Raw genomic sequence first — 13,254 nt, 5'->3', positions numbered from 1 at the left:
GGAAAAAGAAGACTGTGAGGATCTATGAAACCGCAAATGTCCATACAGTGTCTTTTGTTTCTTGAACATCTGTTTAGCATTTACAATATTTTGGGGCTATCCACCAAGAATACTGATAACTTGCTCTACAGAATATCTGTACTGCTGTGTCCTTTCATTCTAGGAAATGTGACACATCGTTCTTATTGTAGTAGATGAACTTTCTAAGGGAGAGACATGTGACATGTTCACTCCACAACCTCAACTAGTCAGAGGAATAATTAAAGAGGAGACAGTTTTGAAGATGAGAAGTAGCTCATTCTATCTTTCGAAGTTAATATTCCATGCCAATGGAAAACAATGAACAATGAGGTTCATTTTACAAAGGAACCTACACATTTTCACATAAAAATTACATTTTTTTCTACATTTAATTTTTATAGCTATATACAAATTAGAATCATAGTGGTAATTTTGCTATTCCAGGAGTCTGCCTCTTGACTTTCTGTGCCCAAACTTCTCTTTTAAATATCATATTTGCCTTCTTATTTTTTTTTATTTTCATCAAAGTAGACAATTAACAATATCACATAATGTATTGCTAATAACAATGTAATTTTTGTTTAACTTGGGAATCTATATATATATAAAGAGCCAGGGTCCATAACTTCCAAGGCTTGACCTAACACCAGAAGTCAGTGCTGGGTTGACGTGGCGACCCAGCACTGACTGCCAAGGAGGCTGCGGATCAGGCCCAGAGAGAGACCTGCAGAGAGAGAGGCAGGGTCTGATCCGTAGCCTCGGTGGCAGCTGTTGATCAGCCCTTGCCTCTCTCTTTCTCTCCCAGCTTCGCCAGCAGCCACATCTCTGTTTCTCTCCGGGCCTCCTCAGGGGCTGCTGATCAGCCCTGCCTCTTTGATCAGGCCCAAAGATAGGTTTGGAGACGCTGACTGGCATAGAAACTGACCAATCAGAACCTAATCTGGGTGAACTGCAAAGGCAGAACCTAAGGTGGGGGCTGAGGAGGGGTTTTAAGGGCAACAGCTGTTTGGTATAAGATGTAAGAAAGCAGTTCAATTTTTTCATGACCGGTTTGGTAGTATAGTGCATATGGCTGGCTATCAGTCCAGATATAGGGATTATGTGTTTTTGTCTGCCAAGAGCATCTCCTCCTGCTGAAAAAGGCTCCCCCCACATTTAATTAATCCTATCCTATATAATCTATCTATACTACTAAAAGGGTAATATGCTAATTAGACCGGGTCGACTGGCCATCTTCTGGACGTCCGACTTCCTTCCAAACAAAGCCATGGTGGTGGGAGCTGAGGCAGAGGCAGTTAGGGGCGATTAGGCCAGCAGGGGAGGGCGGTTGGGGGCGAGATCAGGCTGGCAGGGGAGGGCAGTTGGGGGCGAGATCAGGCTGGCAGGGGAGGGCAGTTAGGGACAATCAGGCAGGCAGGAAGAGGCAGTTAGGAGTGATCAGGCAGTCAGGCAGGTGAGCGGTTAGAAGCCAGCAGTCCCAGATTGCAAGAGGGATGTCCGACCGCTGGGGACCGGGCCTAAGCCAGTGGTCAGACATCCCCCAAGAGGTCCCCGATTGGAGAGGGTGCAGGCTGGACTGAGGGAACCCCCCCATCCCCATGCACAAATTTCATGCACCGTGCCCTAGTTATTTGATATTGGTTATTGATGTGAGGGCCAATGGAGATTGCCAGTAAATGGGATTTTGTTTTAAAGCTAGGTCTTCTGTAATTAAGTGGATGCCAGCATGTTAATGAGCACTGATTTATCCTCATTGAATGCTTATGTTCAGAATCCATGTTGAACTGAAATTAAAATGCGTATTGAAATGCAATAAAGATATTGACTAGAAAAGTGTTTTGAGGTATTTTTATTTTAAGATTAATCTTACCTGTGTGGGAAGGGATAGAGTGAAAATAACATGCACTCATAACTGTTTTCAAGTGTAAAAATGTCTTGACATTTTGGAACTATATATATTTTTTCCTAATTCTTTATTTGAAGAATATTTACTTTGTGGGCTCTGTAGCATACAGTGGTATCAGGCTCACTCTTAGTTTTCATTTCAGAGAGAGTTTATTTGTTTTTAAAACTATCTTTCACATGTGTTAAGTCTTAGTCTCATGTTTGTTAATTTATTAATGTCCTCATAAGTTGTGTTTGATACAGATTTTTATAGTAAAAAGTGCTTATAGACTAGATATTTGCCTACATTATAGATTTGAAAGAACTTGGGGTTACTATTTTACAAGGATTGTCTACTAATCTTGCTCAGTTGTTAGAAAAGGAGGGAAAGCTTATGAAAGCATATATTGTATTAACTCTTAAACAGTTTTTGAAAAGCAGAAGTTGATTATAACTGATAAACATTAAATATCTAAACACAGAGTCTTTGTTACAATGTCCATCTACTTCCCTTCTTCAAGATCCATATCCTTTTCTCCAAATATAAGATCCCTCAGACTTACCAGGACAGCCTGGTGTCCTATAACAAGAAAATAGAACACAACTTATACTAACTATGCTATTATCTGATATTTAGGACAGATTTCAAAAGCTTAAAAATTCTTCCTAAAATGGTTGTGTTTTCATGCATGCAAGCCCTTACCACAAAGGCTGGCACGTAGGGAGTGTTAAGTAAAATGCAGCCATTATTATTGCTCGTATAATCATTATTAGTTAAGATGTGTGTGTGTGTGTTTTTTTTTTAAGAACATGCATTACTTCAGAATTAAAACAACCTTTTGAAAAGCAAAAAATATGAAATTCTTCCTAATCGGGGGAAATGATTCCTCCAAAACCCCAAGCATAGCCTTTGGATCAGTTTCCATCTAATTGTACTAACTTGTGCAAGCTCTGAAGACTGGTTCTGTAACTCATTCATTTTCATCAGTGCTGGGAGAATGCCAGAGTGTAGTTGTAGTGTTTTACCATTAATATCAGATGATTGAATAAATGTTGACTATATTGATACACCCTACGTATTAGACCACCAGGAAGCCTAATCTATAATAATAAAAGCAGTAATATGCAAATCGACTGAACGGCCGAACAGCAGAATGACAATTTGGATGACCTTCCCAATGAAGCCAGGGCTGGGAGGGCGGCTGCGAAGGCCTACTCTTGCACGATTTCTTGCATTGGGCCTCTAGTAATAAGTATAAAATCTTTGCTGTGTTTGTTTCTGATACCAATTTCACATGAATTTCTTGTAAATAATGAGTATGTGATGATTATTTTCTGCCTCTGAAACATTCTTATTTTATTTTGGTGTAGCACAGAGGGAGAATATTTTGCTATTAAATACCAATCGAAAAGAACATTAATTATAATTTACTATGTTAAGTTTTCCATTTTAATGTATTTAAGCCAATGAAATTTTATTTCTGGCAATAGTGTATTTATTTTCTTGGCAGAAATCTGTCTATAAATAATTGTATAGCAAGTTAATTAAATGGTTTTATATATGTGTGTCAATGAGGAAATTTTGTATTTTAACACATTGATGTAGATTTTCATAGTTAAGTATTGATTATTACTGCTTTATGATTAGCATATGAAGTTGATTTATCATAATATCTTATTTTCAGACCAATCCTGTGAATTACATATATTATTATCCAATTTTGTAGCTCGTGGAAGTGAGACTCAGGAAAAACAAAACAAGATTTGTTTCCTATTAGACAACTCGGCAGCGTTGGCTCAAACCCATGTTCTGAAAAGGGGCTTTTCCTTGATGAGCCTGAATTTTTTCCCACTCCCCCTACTATAGGTGGTTTCTTTTCTCTCTCATGAATAAATGAAAGTACAACACACAAATCTGGGAGGGACATACATTTTTATAAATCATACCTGCATGGTTAACTTATTCCCTGAAAAAAATAGTTTGATGTCCTTAACTTCACTTTTATTGAAAGCACAATTTATTAATGTGCATAAAACTCAAGGTAAGTATTTTAAACGGTCAAAGAAGTGTTAAAAAAATGTTTCGATGTATCCGTATCTGAAAATGTCCTACCTAGTTGCCGATGCTTTTCTTTTTTGTTTTCTTTCTAAAGCGCACGAGAATCCTTTGGTGAGTGAAATTACCTGCTTCAGGGTCTCTCAGGGTAGGCCAGGTGGTGATTCAGTCTCTGGTGGCTGTAGCCACCTATACTTGCCTCCTGCTCTCTGTGCACCTGGGGGTTTGATTATTTCACTCTGAGCTTACAGCCCGACCCATGGTATTCACATAGTGCTTCTTCAGGCATTTTACAAATTTTAAAGAAGGTATAAATGTGAAGTTGTCTTAAATGGGAAATAATTCAAGAACTCCATTAAACAACCAAAGAAAGTATGCGCGTGCATGCGTGCGTGAGTGAGTGTGTGTGTGTGTGTGTGTGTGTGTGTGTGTGTGTGAGTCTGTCTGTTTCCCCTGGGTATACCATCTGGTATTGAAGCTAAGGAAATACAGTTTCTCTTTCTCTTATTAAATGGCAATAAAATATGCCATCCTCCGAAATAGTCTGCATCGCATGCTTTGGCAATTGCATGTTAAAATTGCTCTTTTAAATTGCCTTCTCCTTCTGGGTAACCCATTGTGGTGCTGTGCTATGATTAACTGACATTTGAGCGGCATCTCCCTCACGGGGAAGGTCAAGAGTTCAGGTTGTCCAGGATGTGATATATTTATACAGTTGGGAAAACTACTTTCTGCCCTTATATTGAGGTTTGATGCTCTTGGCAATTTTCAGTGAAACATGTAAATCTATGAAGCAGTCAAAAGGAGAGTGTCTTATTTTACACGTAAACATTTACTAAAAATGCATTTTTTTTTCCTCTCCTAAGTTCAAAATGGAAGGGAAACGAAACAAAACTCAGTCATAGACCAGAAACCACTAGGTGAGGAATTGAATTTTGGCCTTATGGCTACAACTTCATCAGCAAAATGGAACTATATATTGATTTTTACTGTGGTCCAAGATAGTTATCAATCACAAAGACTAGGTATCATTGAAACTCAGCCATGGGGTTAAAACAAAGTAAACAACTTTTGTAAGAATTGGTTTGGTTTCCAGTGTAAGGCTGACATCTCTGTGTTTTATATTGAAAGCTTATATCAATACTTATTTAAAAACTCGCTTAAGTGTATTAATTTCTTATATATGGTCTTCATGTGGCTTCTTTATTGGTTTTGAGCAAGAATTTAAAAAGGCAATGTTATTATTTTAAAATTAAAAATAACCAACAAAAAGCTATAAGAAACGTATTGGAAAACAGTTCTTTAATTTTCATAAAATCTAAACGTAAAATTCTTTTTTAGATTTTTGTTTTTGTGAGTAATAGCTCAATTTCGTTTTTCAGACTCTATCAAGAATATTTCAGTTTGAAAGACATTTATTTATATAGTAAAAGCATTTATTGGTTTCTTCCTTTGATAACAGCACTGGGCTAAAGTACTAGGTCTTCAAAGTTATACAAGCAATGCCTTGCACTTAGGCCGCTAGTAATCACCAGGGCCAGACCTATCAACAAAGAGTAAAATGCAAAGTGACAGAAATCTAGAGGAAGAAGCTGTTCTTTAAGGGAGTGTTTAGATAAGCTGAGGCCAGGAAAGGATGCCTTTTAAGCTGCATCTTAAAAATTAGCAGGGAGTTTTTAAGGCAGAAAAGAATACAAAATAAATTAAAATCAGAAGAATCCACATGGTTAGCCCAGTAGTAAGCATGGCTGCTGACTTGGGGGTTCTGAACCCAGATGAGGCTGTCTCTGAGCTGTAGTAGGACCAAGGCTGCAGGTGGGAGGTGGCCAGGTCTCACATGTCCAGGTTCTCTTGTTTTTGAGAAACAGATCAACATTACTAGATTCGCCTACATAAAAGATCACCCCATTTCTGTGGAGGATGAGTGAGTTTGAGCTAAGGAAAGACTAGGGGCAGAGAGACTATGAAAACATGCTTAGAAAAATTTTTACAGTATGCTGGCTGTCATCTTCTCTACAGCATGCCTCACTCATTTTTCCATCAAAAACAGGCCATATGAAATTCCTGGCAAATCTTGTCATTCCTAATAATCAAGCAAGTTCCTTTCATTAAAGGATTTTAAAGTCATTTTGTTAGGTGATCTAACTTTATTGTTTGATTTACTTTTGTTTTTAAAATATCTACATTTTCCAATGTCAGTAACATTTATGCAAAACCCATTGTACAACACATTATTTTAGAGGAAAAATTATGAAAGATTGCAGAGAAATTCAAGGGCTACTGTGTATTTGATGAGATGTATTTATTTAATAAACTTTATTGAGGGTGAACGTTGTGTACATTGCCACACTTAGGACAGCAGAAGATACAACATTATTATGACAGGATTCCCACTCATAAGGAAGTGACACCCTCGTGTTAGAACCGTAATATCAAAAACATAATAAGTGATATAATAAAAATACAAAGTGCTTTGGAAATTCAGAGATGAGAAGGAAAATTTCTGACCAAAAGTTTGTTTTATCAAGCAATATGTTTGAATGGAGTATTAACCTTGTTTTCTGAACAGAGCTGGGTTAACACTTCTGTTGAATGAACCCACAGCCTTATCTCTGATTTCTTAACTATGAAGCAATGCATTAAACAATGTTTAGCCAGTTGTCACCATTAGGATGATTTTACCTTCTTCCTTTCTACAAATACATAGTGAAACTATATGCCAGATGGCGGTATTAAATATAATTCATATTTTACTTTAAATCATCAAAATAACTTGTTTGGTTTATTTGAATTCTCTTGGGGTCTGTGGATTATAGAAATGTTGTTTTCAATTTCTATGGAGCATATATTCTAAATTTCCATGGGGAAGGTGGAGATATAATATAATCAATTTCTGTTAACTCTGCTAATGGTCTAGGAACTCCCAGCATAAGACTCATGAAGTTGAACAAATATGAAAATCATCTTTCCACCTACCTTTTTTGTTCACTTTTTTTAAATCTCTGAAAGGGATGTCTAGTTAACCATATATGCAGTTCATGGAACATTTTCTTATTGGGAATATCTTTCGTAGCTGTGTAATTAAGTTTACTAAATAGAGTTGGGTTGCTTTGAGCTCATAATTGTCTTGTAATTTACTTGGTTGCTAGAAAGCATTTGTTAACCAGTAAAAATGAAACAATTTTATTTATCTGTAGTACTTTACCACATGCTGAGTCTGTTAACGATATCATTAGGTACTCTTTTTATTGGCTTCATTTGTTTTTATTGAATTTTGCATACTACAATAAAGCTGACAGGTGGAAATGATTTGAATAATAGCATAAATCCCATTAAATGTCCTAGATTTTTCCTCTGGTCCTAGGTCTTTTTCAATATAAAGTAGAAATAAAAATAATATCTTAAGTGATAATAACAGAAGAGTGTCTGAAGGAGAAAATGACCTAGATAGAATAAAAATGCTATAGATCTAGATATGGAACACTAAGGGATGAGTTGAATGTAAAGATGAGTTCAAGGGACTAAACCTGTGAGTTTCCAACTTCTCTGAGTGTGCCATTGTGCTTACACTGGTGCATAGACTTGTCCTTGATTTTCTTTCTCCTTATTACCCAGAGAATCTACCTCTGTCTTCAGTTGTCACCCCCTGTTTTTCTCCCCTTAGTTAAATTATAATTTATTTTCTTTACTTTGGGATAAGAAAGAAAACTCTTTAATTGGGTCTGTGCCTCTCCCCGTCCTCCCTCCTCCCTCTCCCCTCCCCCCACAATTTAGTCACATTTTCTTGAGCAGGAGTACAGATTCATGATTATTCTTAAACTCATCCAGACCCATCTTAGTTATAACAGCATTTTTGGAAAAAGTTGCTCACTCTACAATTTCTTGAATGGAAAAAAAGAACAGTGTATAAAGATGTACCTTATTTTCATCATTTAACTTGACTCTCAACTCAATCTGAAGACTGGATCATCATCTTAGAGTTCCACTTTTTGGTCTTCACTGTCTTTCAACAAGTTACCGCTTTATTATAACTAACAAATGCTGGAGGGATGACTCCCCTGCTCTTTTTCTTCTTTACCAACCTGCATGTAAACTGCAGTGAGAAAAAACTTATTCCAAGATAAAAGATTATGAGTGAATCCTAATTTTGAGTGTTCTAAGTTCTATTAAACTTTGTAAATCTCCTAAAAACTTTACAAGGGCAGAAATCCATGCCTTTTATATCACCCCAAGCAAGATCTGTGCAAATTTGACTGTCACTACATATGACATGACCTAGAAATCATGAGTGATGTCCATTTTAATTGTCTCAGCCAAATCATGTGGGTGAAGTTTGAGTTTAAGCCGCTTATCTTTCATTCTCTGCCTTTGTTGTTATTTCCTACCTCTATATAGTCCTTCAGAATAAAAGAATAATAAACAAAAGAAAAAAGTTTTATCTTCACTTGTTAGTTACTTCATTTTTAATCAGGTACTATATTTTGTCATGTAATAACTACCCCTTAAAATAAACAAACATCATATTTCTGTTCTAATGTTATACGTGAATCTGTAATACTTTATTGTTAAAACAAGGCTTTGCTTTATATATGTATTAAATAAATATATATAGCTCTATTTTGACAGTAATTATAGAAGATAAGAAAATAATTTCTGTTCCAGTTATTAGGTATTTCTATAAATCAAGAGCATCTAAAGTGCATGCTCATATTTCAGAGTAAAGTTTAATGGAAATTATACTATATTGATTTGCTGGAAGTGTTTTCTTCTCTAAGATTCATACACATGAATCAAGGAATGGATATCTAGTTTGGAAATATAAATGGCAGTAATCTTTTTTTACATACTGCATTAATTTTAACTTCTTTTTTGCCACCCAGTAAATTATTACACTATAGAAAGTTTAAGAATATGTCTTAAAGGTGTAATTTCTTCAATACTAACCAATGTTACCTTAAGTTTTTCTTCATTTTACCACCTTTATATAATGACATTTTAAAGCACAATGCTTTCAGGAAAAACCCAACATAACTTAAACAATTGGTATATTGATGAATTTGTGATTGTTAGATGAGTATATTAAAGTTCTAAAGAGGTCAATAAGGAAAAAAGGGGACATCTTTAATATATTCAACAATAAAGATTTTTAAAAAAGAATTGCAAAATGAAAATTAAAAATATCTGTTCATTCACTCACCAGAAGATGTTCCTTTGGTCCTGTTTACCTTAATTATTTAGTCAATGAATTTTGAATTCTTACTAGTCAGTGATAGAGCTGGACATAAGGTGTTGGAGAGAAGACAACATTTTTCTCACTTATCTTTTTTAAATGTGTTTTTATTGATCTTAGAGAGCGAGGAAAGGGGAGAGGGAGAGACATATCAATGTGAGAGATAAATCTCTGTCGCCTGCCTCCCACATGCACCCCGACTGGGGATTGAGCCCACAACCTGGACATGTGTCCTGACCAGGAATCCAACCCAAGACCTTTCAGTGACTGGATGATGCTTAACCAACTGAGCCACACAGACCAGGGCTCATTTATCTTGTTTTAAAAAGTGAAATTAACAAGTAACTTAAGTAACATGTAGATCCCCTTCTAACAAGTGACTGTGGAAACTGAATCATCATTGTATTTAATTTTACTTAAATACCCCCCCCCCCCCCCCCGCCGCCCTGTATTTCCACCTCACATAACGTCAATCAATAAAATACAGAGTGCTGCTTCATTTGAAAGCAACAGGGAGACAACTTTTCCTCCGAGTCCTCCTTCCAGCTGACTCAGATAATCCTTTAACGCCTGCCCCTACTTCACTCTGGCTTACTGTCTGTCCACAGAGGGGAAACCTCATTATTTTAAGGCCACATTCCGTCAATGAACCTGTTACTTTGGGGAAAGGTCAGCTCTTTGAATTCAATTAATATTTGATTTTTTTTCAGCTTAATGAAACCAATTTGGGTTTTCTTTTAAAATTTTGCAATCAACTTTAGCTATTTGGATATCACCTTAAAAATTATATTACGGGATACTAAAAAGCAGAATCTTTTTTTTTTTAACTCCCTTTCATGTTTCTCCATTCTCTCCTGGTGAATTGTGTGTTGTGTTCATTGTGTGCTCGAACAATAAGCTCTGCTCTGCTCAGGAGGAGGAAATGTGCCAGGGGTGCACTGAGCACCCCTAAACTGAAGGCCCCTTGCTTGAAGTCCCAGATTTTATAAAGAGCTCATTAGAACTCAAACACCCCAATCATTTTTATATAAATTATATGTAGCAGCATTACACCAAATTTTCACAGATGGATTTTTTAAAGCACTTACAGTTATTTTTTTCTGATGCCTGTGGTTTTTGCTTTATGTTGTGAATGTAAGATATGTACAATATTATATCCTACTTATCTTACTTACCATCATATCTCATTTCCTGTGTTTCTGCAGGACGTTCTAGCAATCACCTTTAATGACTACTTTATGTTCTACTGGACATATGTAGTACTAGAATATATTTAGCCATTCTTCTATTACTAAAAGTTTGGACTGCCTCCAATGATTGGCTATTTTAAATGCTTCAGTGAGGATTGCGTGGTAGGCATATACCTTTTATGGGCGTGGCTGCAAAGTTCTTGACACATACTATTCCATTACTCTGTCTTCATGGCATCAGCAAGGGCATGCATGCAGTCATGCAGCTTTAGTGTAAGAAAATACTTCATAATTAAGTCCAGCTCCCCCTTTTATCACCATCCTGGGCACTTGGTCTCTGTAGTGAAATAATTTGGTCAGTATCAAACAGCTATTTGATGAGAAAACCAAGACTAATTAATATCGCATTTTCTTGTTTTCCGTTATATGCTGCCTCAATGCTGGGTATTCTAGGATGAAGACTGCTTTACAGCCACTCAACAATGTCTATTGTCCCAGTAGTTCCTCTGTGCATTTGTATGCTGAGCTGCCTAGAGAGGCTAGAAGAGAGGCATGTAGGTAAATAATTAGACCAATAAGTGGTGTAATAGGTTGTGATTTTTGGCTCTGTGGGACCACAAAGGAATTGTGAAGTATGAGTAGAATGTCACCAAGCAGCAAAACATTAGCGTTGGCAGTGATGAATTAAGGTTCGTGCGTCAGTAAAATGGAGATTGAAAGCTGGCTCTCATACATACTACTGGGCAAGTAACGTAACCTCATCTCTCTAATGTGTCATATTGTCATCTGTAAAATAATGGTCAATAATTGAACCTGCCCAATTTAGGATGTGTGAGATATTTATGATGTGCTAAAGCTAAGAATTGTCAAGTATTCAGGAATTTTGCCACTGGTTGTTAAATAATTAAAAGAAATAATTATACAAACAATATCACATATTTTAAACAAATTACTCAAAACTTCCTTATATTATTTTCATACATTGCACCATTATCCATGTTCTTGAGGCAATGTTTATTTTATCTGTATGTTGAAGATACTATATAATAGTATACTAATATTCATCTCTTCTAATTCTGTCTTGGAAGTGTTACAGCATGGAAATTGGCAAATGCTACAAATCAGGGCTTCTTTCCTCCCCACCTTCTCAGTTTTTTTGGAGAGCCAAACGCATTATAAAAGTGTTAAAAATCCCCTGCACACCACTAGAAATAATGCATGTAAAATGCTTACTTAGCATGTAGTTAGCCCACAGTAAATATTAGCCATAACTATAAGCCACTTTATTTAAAAAAATAACTTTTATTGATATTTTTAAAATTAGAAACATGCAGAAATCTGAATGAGTGATGCTACGAGCGCCGTGAATCTACCACTGGAATTTACCTTTTGCTATATTTGCTTTATCACATACCTATTCACCTAACCATCGTTTTACTCACCCATCAGTCCTTGTTAATTTTTTATACTAATACACGATAATATTTTGTTAAGGGAGTGAATTTTAAAAAAATAATTGGTTTGAGTTCTTTTCATTAAAGTGTTTGGAATGATTTGTTTTTAGAAGTGATTCTCTAGTGGTAGTTTAGGAAAGAGATTGAAAGATTTCAGGGAGATTAGAAGGCTGCTACATCAGTCGAAGCAAAAATTGATCAGTGCTTGAACTGAAGCAGTGAAGATAAGAATTCCAATAAGGAGGCAGAGTTGGAAGGGATTTGAGAGGTACAATCAGTAGAATTTTGTGACACATTGCAAGTGAATTCTGGCTTGGAATATTAAGGAACAGTGGCAGGTTTTAAGTTGAAAGAAGAAAACACTGGGGAAAGCACTAAAATGGAAGTAGCTATGGTTAGTGTTAGAAATGAGATTCTTGGTAGGCAGTTATATCCATGGGCCTACAGTTTGGTGGAGAGGGTAGAGAACAGATTACACAGATCTGGGTGTAATCACCATGTTGTTCATGTTTTCGGAGTCATGGGTATGCTGTCCTCGACTTAGAAATTCAAGTAAATCCACTCAACCACACTTAAAATATTATGCTCTTTTTTTTTTCTTGTAGGGGTAACATTATACTGTATATATTAGTCACTTAGTGCATGAACTATTCACATTACTGAAACTGAATGTTTTTACATAGAAACAACTTTAAAATACATAATGGCTGTTTTATAGTCACAAGTTCATTAAGAATGTTCCGTATGTGCTTTATGAAACTGATTCGTTTGTCAAATTGTGAGATTTCGTTGGTGCATCTTCAATGTTCCCCTTCATGGGCGGGTCCCAGCACTGAGGCAAGGACACAATCAAGATGTGGTTTCGTGCTGGTTTCCATCAGCTGACCTTAGATGAACTAATGTAGGCTCAAGTCTTGATGACACTTCTGTCTTCCTTCTGGTATTGCTCTCTGCCCTCCCATGATGCCTCAGTTCACAGGTTTGCAGTGCTCCTCTGCAGAAAGTGTGTCCTCCACATATCGCCACAGCACCACTGGAGCAGGTGGTAGGGGTTAACAGCAGGGTTGGTGTGCTCATTCTTTGGGGTGCTCATTCTTTGGGGTGCTAGCGTAACACAAACAGTATTGCACCGATATCTTACTAGAACTTTGAAGTATAAAAACTTATTTTTTTTCAAGGTTATATCCAGTTCTATACTTGAGTGCAAATAATTAATTTGATTCCTTACACCATCAAATCAGAAGCCTTTGTAGAACAAACTTAAATATCTAGACTTCCCGGGATTTTCACCAACGCAGGGGATAAAAAGCTCCTATGTATTTAAGTGAAGAACAGACAGTAAGTGTTGTACTCTGTCAGATTTCAGTGGAATGTTCTTATAAAGTAAAAAAGCACGTCAGCAAGACTGATATTGTATTA

General features: G+C 36.4%; 1 protein-coding gene across 3 annotated transcripts in view; it reads left to right on the top strand.

Moving 5' to 3' along the window:
* PTPRK (protein tyrosine phosphatase receptor type K) overlaps nucleotides 1-13,254 on the top strand; it is a 479,445-nt gene that overhangs the window by 305,250 nt on the left and 160,941 nt on the right. The gene's annotated exons all lie outside the window — the stretch shown is intronic.

The sequence above is a fragment of the Cnephaeus nilssonii genome (genome assembly GCF_951640355.1).
Source record: "Cnephaeus nilssonii genome assembly, chromosome: 9".
Lineage (NCBI taxonomy): Eukaryota > Metazoa > Chordata > Mammalia > Chiroptera > Vespertilionidae > Cnephaeus > Cnephaeus nilssonii.
This window is presented reverse-complemented; position numbering and strand designations above follow the sequence as displayed.